The sequence below is a fragment of the Eptatretus burgeri genome, chromosome 2 (genome assembly GCF_056783735.1).
Source record: "Eptatretus burgeri isolate ZD-2024b chromosome 2, Ebu_testis_v1, whole genome shotgun sequence".
NCBI classification, from domain to species: domain Eukaryota; kingdom Metazoa; phylum Chordata; class Myxini; order Myxiniformes; family Myxinidae; genus Eptatretus; species Eptatretus burgeri.
The window spans coordinates 144,285,524-144,297,338 of record NC_140962.1 but is presented as its reverse complement, the minus strand read 5'-3'; the positions used below and the strand labels follow the sequence as shown (position 1 = coordinate 144,297,338).

Sequence of the window (11,815 nt, the reverse complement as noted above, 5' to 3'; positions counted from 1 at the left end):
GCAGCGGCAGAGGCTGAGCGACTCAGGGAGCATGATGCGGCAGAGGCTGAGCGACTCAGGAAGCATGACGCAGAGATAGCTGAAAGAGCAGCGGCAGAGGCTGAGTGACTCAGGGAGCATGACGCGGCAGAGGCTGAGCGACTCGGAGAGAATGACAGGGCAGAGGCTGAACGCGTCAGAGAGCATGAGTGGCGAATGTTGACTGAACGACAGCGGGCAGATGTGTCTGCTGCACCAGTCTCGGAAATTGTTCATGTTCGTTTGCCGGACTGGATGGGAGACACGAGGCCAGAAACGTATCTGGAGATGGCGGAGAAGTTGTTGACTTCCGGTGGCATTGATGAGAGCTTGTGGGTCGGCCATCTTATTAGCCATCTATCTGAAAAGGCGAAGGAGGTATATGCGAGGATGGCAACCGAGGACATAAACGAATACCGGAAGTTGAAGGCCGAGATTTTGAATGCCTATGCGGTGTCTCCGTGTATTTTTAGGTGTAATTTTTTTCAGTTGGACTCGTCAGTCCAGTCAAACCTATGAGGAACATTCGTGGGTCTTGTTGGAACAGCTGCAGAGATGGTTCGAAGGGAGCAGTGTTGAGTTACCTCCAGCGGTTGCGGAACTCCTGGTGCATTACCGTATCGATCAACAGCTTCCGCCGGACTTAGCGTTGTTTCTTGTCGATAGAGACACTGTTTCCTTGTCAGACTGCGTCAAGCTTATTGATAAACATGTTTTGGCGTGCAAAATGTTGCAAGCCACGCAGTCACGTCGTAAGACGGAGGAGTCTGCGGTCAAGACCGCCCCCCGTCTGCCCGGCGGCTGGATCGAGGGGAAGGGTTCCCCGATGCCCTCCACTGGTGGCGGTCGCAAGCTGCAGGCCAGGGCATGGCCCCGGTGCGAGTTCTGCAAACGCGTGGGGCATGGTGGAGACCGATGTTTCTCTAACCCAACTAGTCCGGCCTATCGAGGCAACCCGGTTGTTACATCGGAGGGAGGTCAGTGGAGGTCATCAACTGGGCCCGAGTGCATGATGGTGGCATCGGTGACATCATCGGTGGCATTAACCAGGTTCCTGCCTGGTATCCCCTTGCTCTCATCGAGGTCCGGAGTGACATTTTTACGGGTCCGATGACCTGTGCGGTGGTACCCTACCACCCGGTACCGGGGGTATCGTTGCTGATTGGCAATGATGAAATGGCCAGGGAGGAGTTATTGACTCTGACCTGTGGGGTGGTCACTAGATCCCAGAGCAAACAGGCAGAGAGAGTGGCGGAGTCAGACATATCTTCACTCTGGCCCGAGGAGCCTCGCGGTGACGTTGCTTCGACTGAAGTCCACCCGAGCCTCCAGTTAGGCCAACCTCGGGAGCCGGGCTCCTCAGGGACCGTTCCCGTCTGTGACACGGGGACCCCAGCTGCTTGTTCGCCGGTCGGCGAATCCGGTGAGGAGGATCAGTCCTCCGAGGCGGTTAGCAACTCCAGTTCTGGGGCTGAGGTCACTCCCGCATTGTCTGCGGTAACCAGTCCAGTGGAGGATCAGCACTTCGATCCCACCCTTGCCACCCTCTGGGAAATGGGAGAAGACTCCGGGCCTGGACGAATAGGCGACTATGTAAATGGTGCAGGTGTGCTGATGCATAAATATTCCCCCAAGAACATGTCCTCCACCCAGGCGTGGAAGGTACGACACCGAGTTGTCGTACCGGGGAGGCATCGTCAGTCAGTCATGCAATTGGCCCATGACAATATTTCCTCCGGTCATGTCGGAGCGGAACTACAGTACCGTGGAGAAGGAGCTCCTCACTGCCATGGCGGCAATCCAGGTATTCGCTGTCTACATTGGCCATGGACCCATCACCATCTACAGCGACCATCACCTGCTCGGTTGGCTCAGCCAAGCCAAAAGTTCCAACCAGCGTATTCTGCACTGGGCGCTTTTCCTCTCCGAATACAACCTCACAGTCAAACCCGTGAAAGGAGTGGAGAACAGACGAGCTGACCTCCTTCGTCGCCATCTAGGAGACAAGGAGCACCAAAGTTAAATTAAGTCCACAGGCGGAGAGGGGATACCGGTTTGGGGCCCTTTGTTCCTCCCAAAGGAGCCTTGCTCCTCGGTCCATTTTCCCTCCTGTAAACACTTTTCCAAACTTGAGTTTGGTTCCCTTTGTCTCTCAATTGTGGTGCGGAAGATGGGTAAATATGGTGGGGTAGATATTAACTGTGTAGTGTGTTTAATATTGTGTTGTGGATGAACATTGTTTATTGTACAAGAATGTTAACGATCACCGCCATCATATTTCCCTGTGATTTGCAACTAGTACAATAACTGGTTTTAAAACGCCGTCTCTCCGACGGGTTTTACTTTAGGTGGGGAGGACTGTGAGAAAAAACCCTGTTCTCACCAAATTTAGTGTCCCACCCACAATGTCACGTGACCTTTTCAGGCTCCCAGGGATTGGTGGGCTAGTCGGCATGTGGTGGGTGGGCCGAGGAGAGCCGGGGCGCCATTTTGGGCGACAGACGTGGCTCTAAGATCGCGATTGAAAACATATCGAGTGCTCCGAATCGCATGTTTTAATGCGATTTCAAGTGATTGGTAAGACTTTCGACATCACAGTCGCGCTGATCGTTGATAGCTCCGTCTAAAGGATTGAGTTAAATCCGGAAAAGTGCTATCGTTATTCCCGGATATCGTTGAGCGGAGCTGTGAGTGGTACACCCTGTTTTGGAACTCTATTGTTGCCAAGAGTTCTGGCAGGGCTTTTGTGAAGTGTATTTAATTCTGTTACCAGCCATTTTTGAGATCGAGCCAATAAAATATCATGCCTACCCCTTGAGGCCGATTTGAAACACAGTGGTGTGTTTTGTTGTTCTCTTTATCCACACGTGGACTGCTTGAAAGCTCGGACATTAACGTCAGTATTCCGTGCTGGAAGATAAAGAGCCGGGATCACGACAATATATATATATATATATATATATATATATATATATATATATATATATATATATATATATATATATATATATATATATATATATATATATATATATATATATATATATATATATATATATATATACAGTGATGGAGACCCTCACCAATCCTGGCCAAGAATTGAGGGGAGTCAACTGAGGATGTTCGAATATGCGGTTTATTGAAGTTCCACAGCACTTGCAAGCGGAGGTGGCACAGGGACCAACCACAGCAGTCAGACCCTGTACCACACAAAAGGTTACACTCCAAAACTTTCATATACAAAACCTATTCCAAGGCGGAGAAAAGCAAGGCAAAGCAAGAAACAAAGGTGCAAGTGGGCTTTTTCACCCCTCCCTACACCCCAGGGGAAGTTTGGCAATCCAATAACTCTCCCACGGTTGTAAGCGGACTGCGAGACAAAGCTGGCACATATTCATAAACAGCCTTGAGGTTTCAAAGGCTGGAATTCATAACAGTTGCCTGCTGCAAGTTTGTTTATGGAAAGGGCAGAAGCCATGTAGGCATTTTGTTTTTTAACGTAAAATGCATTTTAAGACAGCAAGGACACGGGTGACACTGGTTTGAATCCAGACAACTGATTAATGCAATTACCGAATGTTTAAATGAATCAAATGTTTAAATATGGACAATATGTGGCCAATCAATAGTCGTACCTGACATTCAGACCTGACATTTCCCCCTTGGCCACATTACTAAAGCAAAGACATAATTCAAAGACTCTTGAGCAAAGGAAAAAAACATCACTGACAGCCAATTTGACTTGTAGCCTAAAAATTAAATTTATAAAACCCCAAATAATCATATTACCCATGATCACCATTCCCTGCTCCTGGAGGAGAAAGATATTCGTTACACAAGTTCAATTTAAGAATGGTAGCGAGTGCTCATATAACGACCATTTCAATAGTGTCCCAGGCGAGCGTGTGCGTTTCCATTTAAATAGCGCACTCAACGGGAAACACAGTTGAAGCACTCTGTTGAGCTGAAGAGAAGGTAGATCTTGGCAGGCAAGGGCTTGGGCTCGACGCCGGGTTGAAGGTGATGAAAAGAATCAGAGAGGTGACCCAGAGTCCCAGCAGAGTTTGGGCCCTTGTAGCAGCTGTTTTTTGCAACAGGTTTGACTCACCAAGCCAGCTGTGCACGTTGGATGCAGTCACGACGGCTGCACAAGCCCCCACCCGCACCATTGAACACATGTTGCAGGGGACTCGCTGAGTAGCCGTCAGGGCCTTCGTTGTGCATTGAAGCAGCCACGGCAAGGTCACGATGTATTTGCAGAACAGCAATCCGCAGTTATTCCTCCAGGCATGCCTGGCCGGCCTGGCATCACAAAACGGCGACGCAAGGTCTTGCCCAACCTTCTCCTCAGTGGGTCTTTCTTTTCTTTTTTTTCCATTGCTCATCTTATCTCCTCAGGAAGGGGGTAGTTTCATGATCACGGGTTGAATGCCCAATCACCCAAATTTGGGTTCTCCCCATCGTCCAATCTTTCGGTTGAAGTTCTTCCCAAGCTTGATTAGATGAAATCGTACATTGCATGGTACAACTGCTCCCAACACTCCGAAACAAACAAAGCATCAATTAAACACCAATCAATAAACGTCATGGGCGCATGTATTTCCACAACACTGGCAAAGGTTCTTACAAAATGCATTCAACTTGCATTATATGTCATATCAATATTTTAATCCCTTTCCTTGTTATTTCCCAAAAAAACATGCTAAAATATACAGAAATCTCAGTTGTACGTACACTCAAAACATTCATCTCATTTGCTATTTCCATGTAAAAGCAAACAGTCTTTATCAGGGTTCCAATTTGCAATCAATAATTCTTTTCACAAAAATATTCCATCATCTATACAAAAATCATTATCTATTAAACAATCCACAGTTCCATTCACAAGCAGTTCCAGAGCAACTGCCATTATTTATTTATTTTCCCAGTTAACTTGGCACTTCTGTGCTGATGAAAGATGGTCAAGTCAGTGTTAGAAATACCTCAACTTACTGATGTAAACGTACAAGAAGTACCACTTAATAAAAATCATGCGCTTGTCTCATTAATCAGAAGACAGATAACATAGGTGATATTTAAATTGGCTTGTAGCATCATTGCACTCTTTTCAATAATATAATTCTTTTATTCTGACCGATTTAACATTTATTTCACGGTCATGTCTTCTGTACTCCGCATAATTCTCGTTTATCCTTTTGTTTGTCTTTCCACAAATTGTAGAGTCATTTTATTTAAATTACAGTCAGGTCAGTACCAGCTCCTAATCAGTGAGACCAATACAAGTTACAATACATGGTACAATTCCTAATTCCATTTAATTGATTTCATGATTTCTGTTGGTCTCGCCATTCTTTCTATCATTCTGCATTATGGTTACGTAAATACCATGCTGTTTTCCCTCATAACTTGATTTCTAATATGTAGTGTTGACCAATCTGTCGATCAATTTAATAACAGAGACCCTTTTTCAATATTATGCAAGTACCTTAACTTAAGATATTATTATCTTGATTCAATTCTCAGTAACTTTTTCCTATTCTCAATTAACAGATTAACAAGGTCCTTGGGTAAAGGATTCTCAATTTGTAATCTCAAAACAAAAGTTCATATCAATTTTAACCAAAAGAAACATGATGGTTCGTTCTAAATGAGGTAACACAGTAACCATACACTACCTCCATTTTTTATGTATTTGACAACCAATCCAGTAAAGGTTGTGTGAAAATCACTTTTCTGATTAATATCACATACAAACATTATCATGAGTATCACTTGTTGGTCCCATTGACCCTAAAATTATCCCCATCACTACCATTACAGGTCAAAACATACTGGTGTACCGTGTCTCGGTTTGCGCAAAACATTGTGCAGAACACACCTATGTGCTCGGTTATCATAATTCACAAAATAGATTCCCAAATAATTCAAAGCTAAGTTGTTCACAGGAGTAATTGAACATGAGTAATTCACAGGTTCACATTAATTCACATTTTATCATTAATTCACAAGTAGCATGGCTATCATTGTCGTCACAGAGTGATTCTTTTGGAAATCTTTCACGGACTCTCATCTGTGCAAACCCCCCTATGATGAGAGTTCCACTCCGTTGTTGTCGGCATGGCGTCATTCGAGTTGCCGAACTGCAGATAACACTTTGGCTGCAGAGTGTCGATTTTGAAAACTATAACTTTGACAACATTGTCACAAAATTTCTCCAAACAGTTTAAACAATACCAAAGGCTAACATTGTTTCATTACTTGATCAGCATCCATTTCTTTGTTTAGCCAATCTCTATCATCACTCCAGAACTCAAATCAACAGTTAAATCTTTGACATTGACCATCTATCCACTTCTCTCTCACCAAAACAGCACACATGCTGCAATATCCAACTTACACGAACCATCTATCACTTCCTCTGACCTTCTCAATATGAATCCATTCCTTTATCAAAACAAATAAATACAGTTTAAACCTCTGTATAAAAATTGTCAAATCATTTGTAAAATCTTGCTTAAACAGCTTTATGAGTATTTTTATTTTTTGTGACATTAAAATATTTTCTTTTAAAATCAATAATAGAAATAAAATCTTCAGCATCTATCCAACTAAATCCCATGAATTTACCCTGACAGATAAAGGCCCATATAAAGACAACAGATACTTTTGTCTGTTTCCCACACAGAAAGCTCGACCCTGACAGGCAGAGAACTGGAACGCTCCCTTGACAAGGCCCACGATGGCTGCGTGTTCAAAGAGCATGAGCCCTGCCCGTAATTTCCCCCAAAAACCTCTATCTTGCTAAGTGCGTAGCTTGCCAAACGTCCCTGTCCTGGTTCTTGGATGTCTGACATGTAAAAACAAGGACAAATGTGTCCAAGAGCCGCGTCACCAGAAGAAGAAGAATAAAAACAAGAACATCGAAGAACAACGCGGAGCTCTCTTAGAGCCAGCGTTCGCAACGCAAGATGTGGCTAAAAAGATAAACCCACTTTAAACAAAATCCGTTTCTTGCTCAAAACAATCAAAGCATTTAAATCCCCCTGACCATCCATCCTGAATCCTTCAATCCTTCGCGCCTCGGTCCTGCGTCCCTCCCCATCCAAAACTGTTGTACAAATTCATCCCCCATCTCATCCCCGAGCGAAACTGAGACCCAAACACACTCAGTGGAGTTCACCTTTATGTCCAACAGGATCAGGTGCTCCAGCATGTAATCCTCCACCTCCACGCTCGGAATGTATTAACATGACCACAAAACCTCCCAACAGCACCCAACACCAGGAGCGCCACAATCAATACTCCTCCAGTTCGCCAACCAACATGGCAACCATAGCAAAACCACTCCACATTCAACCGTATGATTTTAAAACACCTTCCACAAAACTCTCCCTACTGTGCATAACTGATTTCCTCCCCCTCCCGTTCAAGCAAATGTAAAATTGAGACCCAATGACATATATATATATATATATATATATATATATATATATATATATATATATATATATATATATATATATATATATATATATATATATATATATATATATATATATATATATATATATATATATATATATATATATATATATATATATATGTATATATGTATATATATATATATATATATATATATATATATATATATATATATATATATATATATGTATATATATATGTATATATATATATATATGTATATATATATATATATATATATATATATATATATATATATATATATATATATATATATATATATATATATATATATATATATATATATATATATATATATATATATATATATATATATATATATATATATATATATATATAGCACGATATTTCAAAAAGTTGTGGATGGAGTCAGACGAAACTTGGTGGATATGTTGGGTGTGTGACATGGAAGAACTAATTAGATTTTGGTGAAGATCCGGATCCGGCTACTATAATTTTTTAAGTGATTCTTCACCATTGAGAGATAGGGCTAAACCAATATATAACAGGATATCTCAAAACGTTGTGGATGGATTCAGACGAAACTTGGTGGATACATTGGGTGTGTGACATGGACGAATTGATTCGATTTTGGTGAAGGTGAATCCGGATCTGGACACAAGAATTGTTTAATTTTTCAAGTTATTCTTCACCATTTAGAGATTGCGCCAAAAATGATATATAGCATGATATTTCAAAAACGTATTGGGCCTGATATGTTCTCCTGGATCAGGCATTGCATGACGGAGATATGCACTCTACCGAGTGCCCTTGTAGGTTTATCTGTACCCACGCCTGTGCCCATGAAACCCTCATCGCTTCTATTCATTTGCTCTCCCAAATCATTTGTTATTTGACTGTTTTTTTCTCCCCGCATTTCTTCTCTTAAATCTTTATTTTCTTTCATTTCACCTCTCATTTGTTCCCCTAATCCTCCAATTAGTTGTTCGAACATGTCCGAAATGAACATTGCACCAGACTCCTGACCAACACTCACACCCGTCGGAGAAGGGCTTCGAATGACATCAGAAGGCAGGAAGGTTCCTATCCTAAGCCCTTCCCCACTGGGCCCCAGGCCCCACCCAAGCTCACCTCCGATCACATGTTCCACATGATCTGCCATTCTGTGGCCATCCGCCACATTATCCCCTCTTCTCGGGTGCGCTCAAATTTCAAAATAAAATAATTCAAATTTTGAATGGCCAATCATGCTTTCATTGTGCTTAAGTTGAATTTAAGATTTTGCTTCATGGAAATAAATGGGTGAATATCATAATCCTGAGCACCAAAGTTCATGTCAGACAGGCTCCGTTAACATGGGCTGTCTCTGCTGGGATCCTTTATCCCGCCAACGAACAAAAGGTCTCCAACTACTGCATTCCATGAAATTCATCTGCAACTTTACCGTTCCCCTAGGTCACCCCAAGATACATGTTCAAGCACATAAATATGACATTACAATTATGAGTACACTTTCCATTAAAGGTTTCCAACAATACATATATTTTTAATTAAGTTTAATTGCCAACATTTTAATTTTTTTTTTTTTATCACCCTCAAACCCATTATGTTAATTTTGGGGAAATTGCATTGACAGGACCAATCAAATAAATCATTACACGGATCAATGGACCAATCCGAGAAATCATTACCTTGATCAATCTCAAATCATTACATGGACCAACCTGAGAAATCATGACATGGACCAATGGACCAACCTGAGAAATGATGACATGGATCAATGGACCAATCCAATAAATCATTTCATGGATCAATGGACCAATCTGAGAAATCGTGACACGGATCAATGGACCAATCTGATAAATTATCACACGGCTCAATGGACCAATCTGAGAAATCATGACATGGACCAATGAACCAATCTGAGAAATCATTACATGGACCAATGGATCAATCTGTGAAATCATTACATAAATCAATGAACCAATCTGATAAATGACATAGATCAATTAACAATTCTGAGAAATGACACAGATCAATGAACTAATCTGAGAAATCATTTCCTGGATCAATGAACCAATCTGAAAAATAATTACATGGATCAATGAACCAATCTGAGAAATCATTTCCTGGATCAATGAACCAATCTGAAAAATAATTACATTGATCAATGAACCAATCTGAGAAATCATTACATGGATCAATGAAGCAATTTGAGAAATCATGACATGGATCAATGGATGAATCTGAGAAATCATTACACAGATCAATGAACCAATCTGAGAAATCATTACATGGATCAATGAACCAATCTGAGAAATCATTACATGGATCAAATGGACCGATCTGATAAATCACGTTGAACCCTTGATGTCCCCAACTACCCCCTACATTCAACTACCAATCTTTTAAAGTACAAGAACATGATTCTATCCATCATTTGTACAATTAGAAAACTCGACTTCACTTTACAACAGCAAATGAGAGCATCATGGCGGGAAACGGCATTTGAGTTCATTATTCCTGACTCGACGTTCATCAGCATCAGGTTTCCCAGCATGCTTTGGTCCATAATTAAGAGGTGAGACCTCTTCTGGTGCTTATGACATGGCTGGTCAATACCTTTCGTCATAGCAGTCGGATAGTGTGAGACTACCACCCTCACGGTCACGTCCATCCGGATCGAGTTAATGTCGATTCGGAGTTGGTGACACATTCAAAGGAGATCACACTGCGAGACGAGTATTCCCAGCGAAACGTACGTAATAAGTAGACGTCAATGAAACAAACCACGTGACCGTGGGAATGTTGTCGATAACTCTGAACAAGTTTCCCGTTTCGTTATCGACTCGAGATTTGTAAACCCAGAGAAAGTGATCGAATGGTCCAGCACGGGGATCCAGTGTCGGGTAAACATCACCGAGTTCAGTTCAGTGGTGACTCCTCTCAACGACAACAAAATTAAGGGAGAGGGGAGGTGCCCGTGTCGGGAGACCACACCTTGTTGTTTGGAATTTTCGCCCATTGGTTGGAAGTCGCAGGTGAGTGGATGATGCCATTATCCAGAAACAGGGGTTGATCTGTAGATCGAGTGAAAACGGGAAGTTCACAAATAATCGAGTTTGTTGGGTAAGTTATCGTTAAAACATATTACTTTAAAGTGACGTCATAATAATTATTATTAATTCATATATTATCCGAGAACTCCTCATTACGTGTTCCCACTCGAAGTCGATCATGACGTGGATTCTTGGAATTTTTTCTTCACTTCCCCGAATGACGCCATTAGCTCGCTCACACCTTGTCAGGCTTTCACGAACTGGATCGATTCCATAACCGCGGGAAAGTTTATCCGGTTACAGATTGTGATCATTATATTTCTTAAACATCGAAAACGGTTTCCTTCCTTCATTGTACACCTGTTGTATTTGTTGGTGGAGTCTCGGATTTCAGTACAAAACTTGCATACGGTGAGTCCCATGCACAGCAACCACGTACAACAACCACACATTTTTGTATAGAACAGGTCGTGCGGATTGGAGGGAGAGTTTGGAACTCTTGAGCAGAATGAACTTCCTTTTCTCATTGTACATATTATGTAGATGCAGTACTGAACCTGTTACTGTGCTATGTGCGTGTCTCGAACTTGAAATGGGGTGAAATTGTTCTTTGGAGTCTGTGAACCCCATTATTGTGGGGGTGCGTCTGTTCGGAGTTGGGGATTGACGATTAAGAAAAGAATAATGGAGGTGGCACCAAGGGCTTTGTAATGAAAGGTGAAAGACCTCACCTCTTCCTTGTCAACTGCATTGAACCCTTTTGTTTTTTTTAGCTCTCCTGGAATGTATTGCTGCGGAGCTTATGGGATGGCGTCCGTCCGTCCAGCAATACTTGTAACTTCTTCTCTAAAACTGCAAACGATTTCGATGAAACATTAGCACAACGTTCATCAACATCTACGTGCCAAAGTTTGTTCACACCATTAGAAAAATCAGGGTCGGAGGTGTTCTACCGGTGGGGGGTGCCTCCCAAAAGAGGTATTTGATTTCTTAGAAACTACACACAATTCCGATGAAACTTCGCCACCACCTTCATCACCCATGATGTAAAAAAGATTGTTTTAAGACATTAAAAAAAAGATCGGGGTCTAAAGGGGTGTGTTCGGGTGGGGGGGGAGTGGGTCCCCCCCCCCAAAAAAAAATACGTATTTTTTTTCTTTTCCATAACTACACACACAATTTCAATGAAACTTGGTGGCAACCTTCATCACCCATTATGTACCAAAATTTGTTCACGACATTAAAAAAGAAATCATGGTTGAAGTGGATGTACT

The 11,815-nt window shown here is 42.0% G+C and overlaps 1 protein-coding gene and 1 pseudogene across 1 annotated transcript in view; both read left to right on the top strand.

Moving 5' to 3' along the window:
* The window catches only part of LOC147033409 (uncharacterized), a 3,406-nt pseudogene extending 509 nt beyond the window's left edge, over positions 1-2,897 (top strand).
* LOC147033408 (E3 ubiquitin/ISG15 ligase TRIM25-like) overlaps positions 1-11,815 on the top strand; it is a 65,932-nt gene that overhangs the window by 757 nt on the left and 53,360 nt on the right. The gene's annotated exons all lie outside the window — the stretch shown is intronic.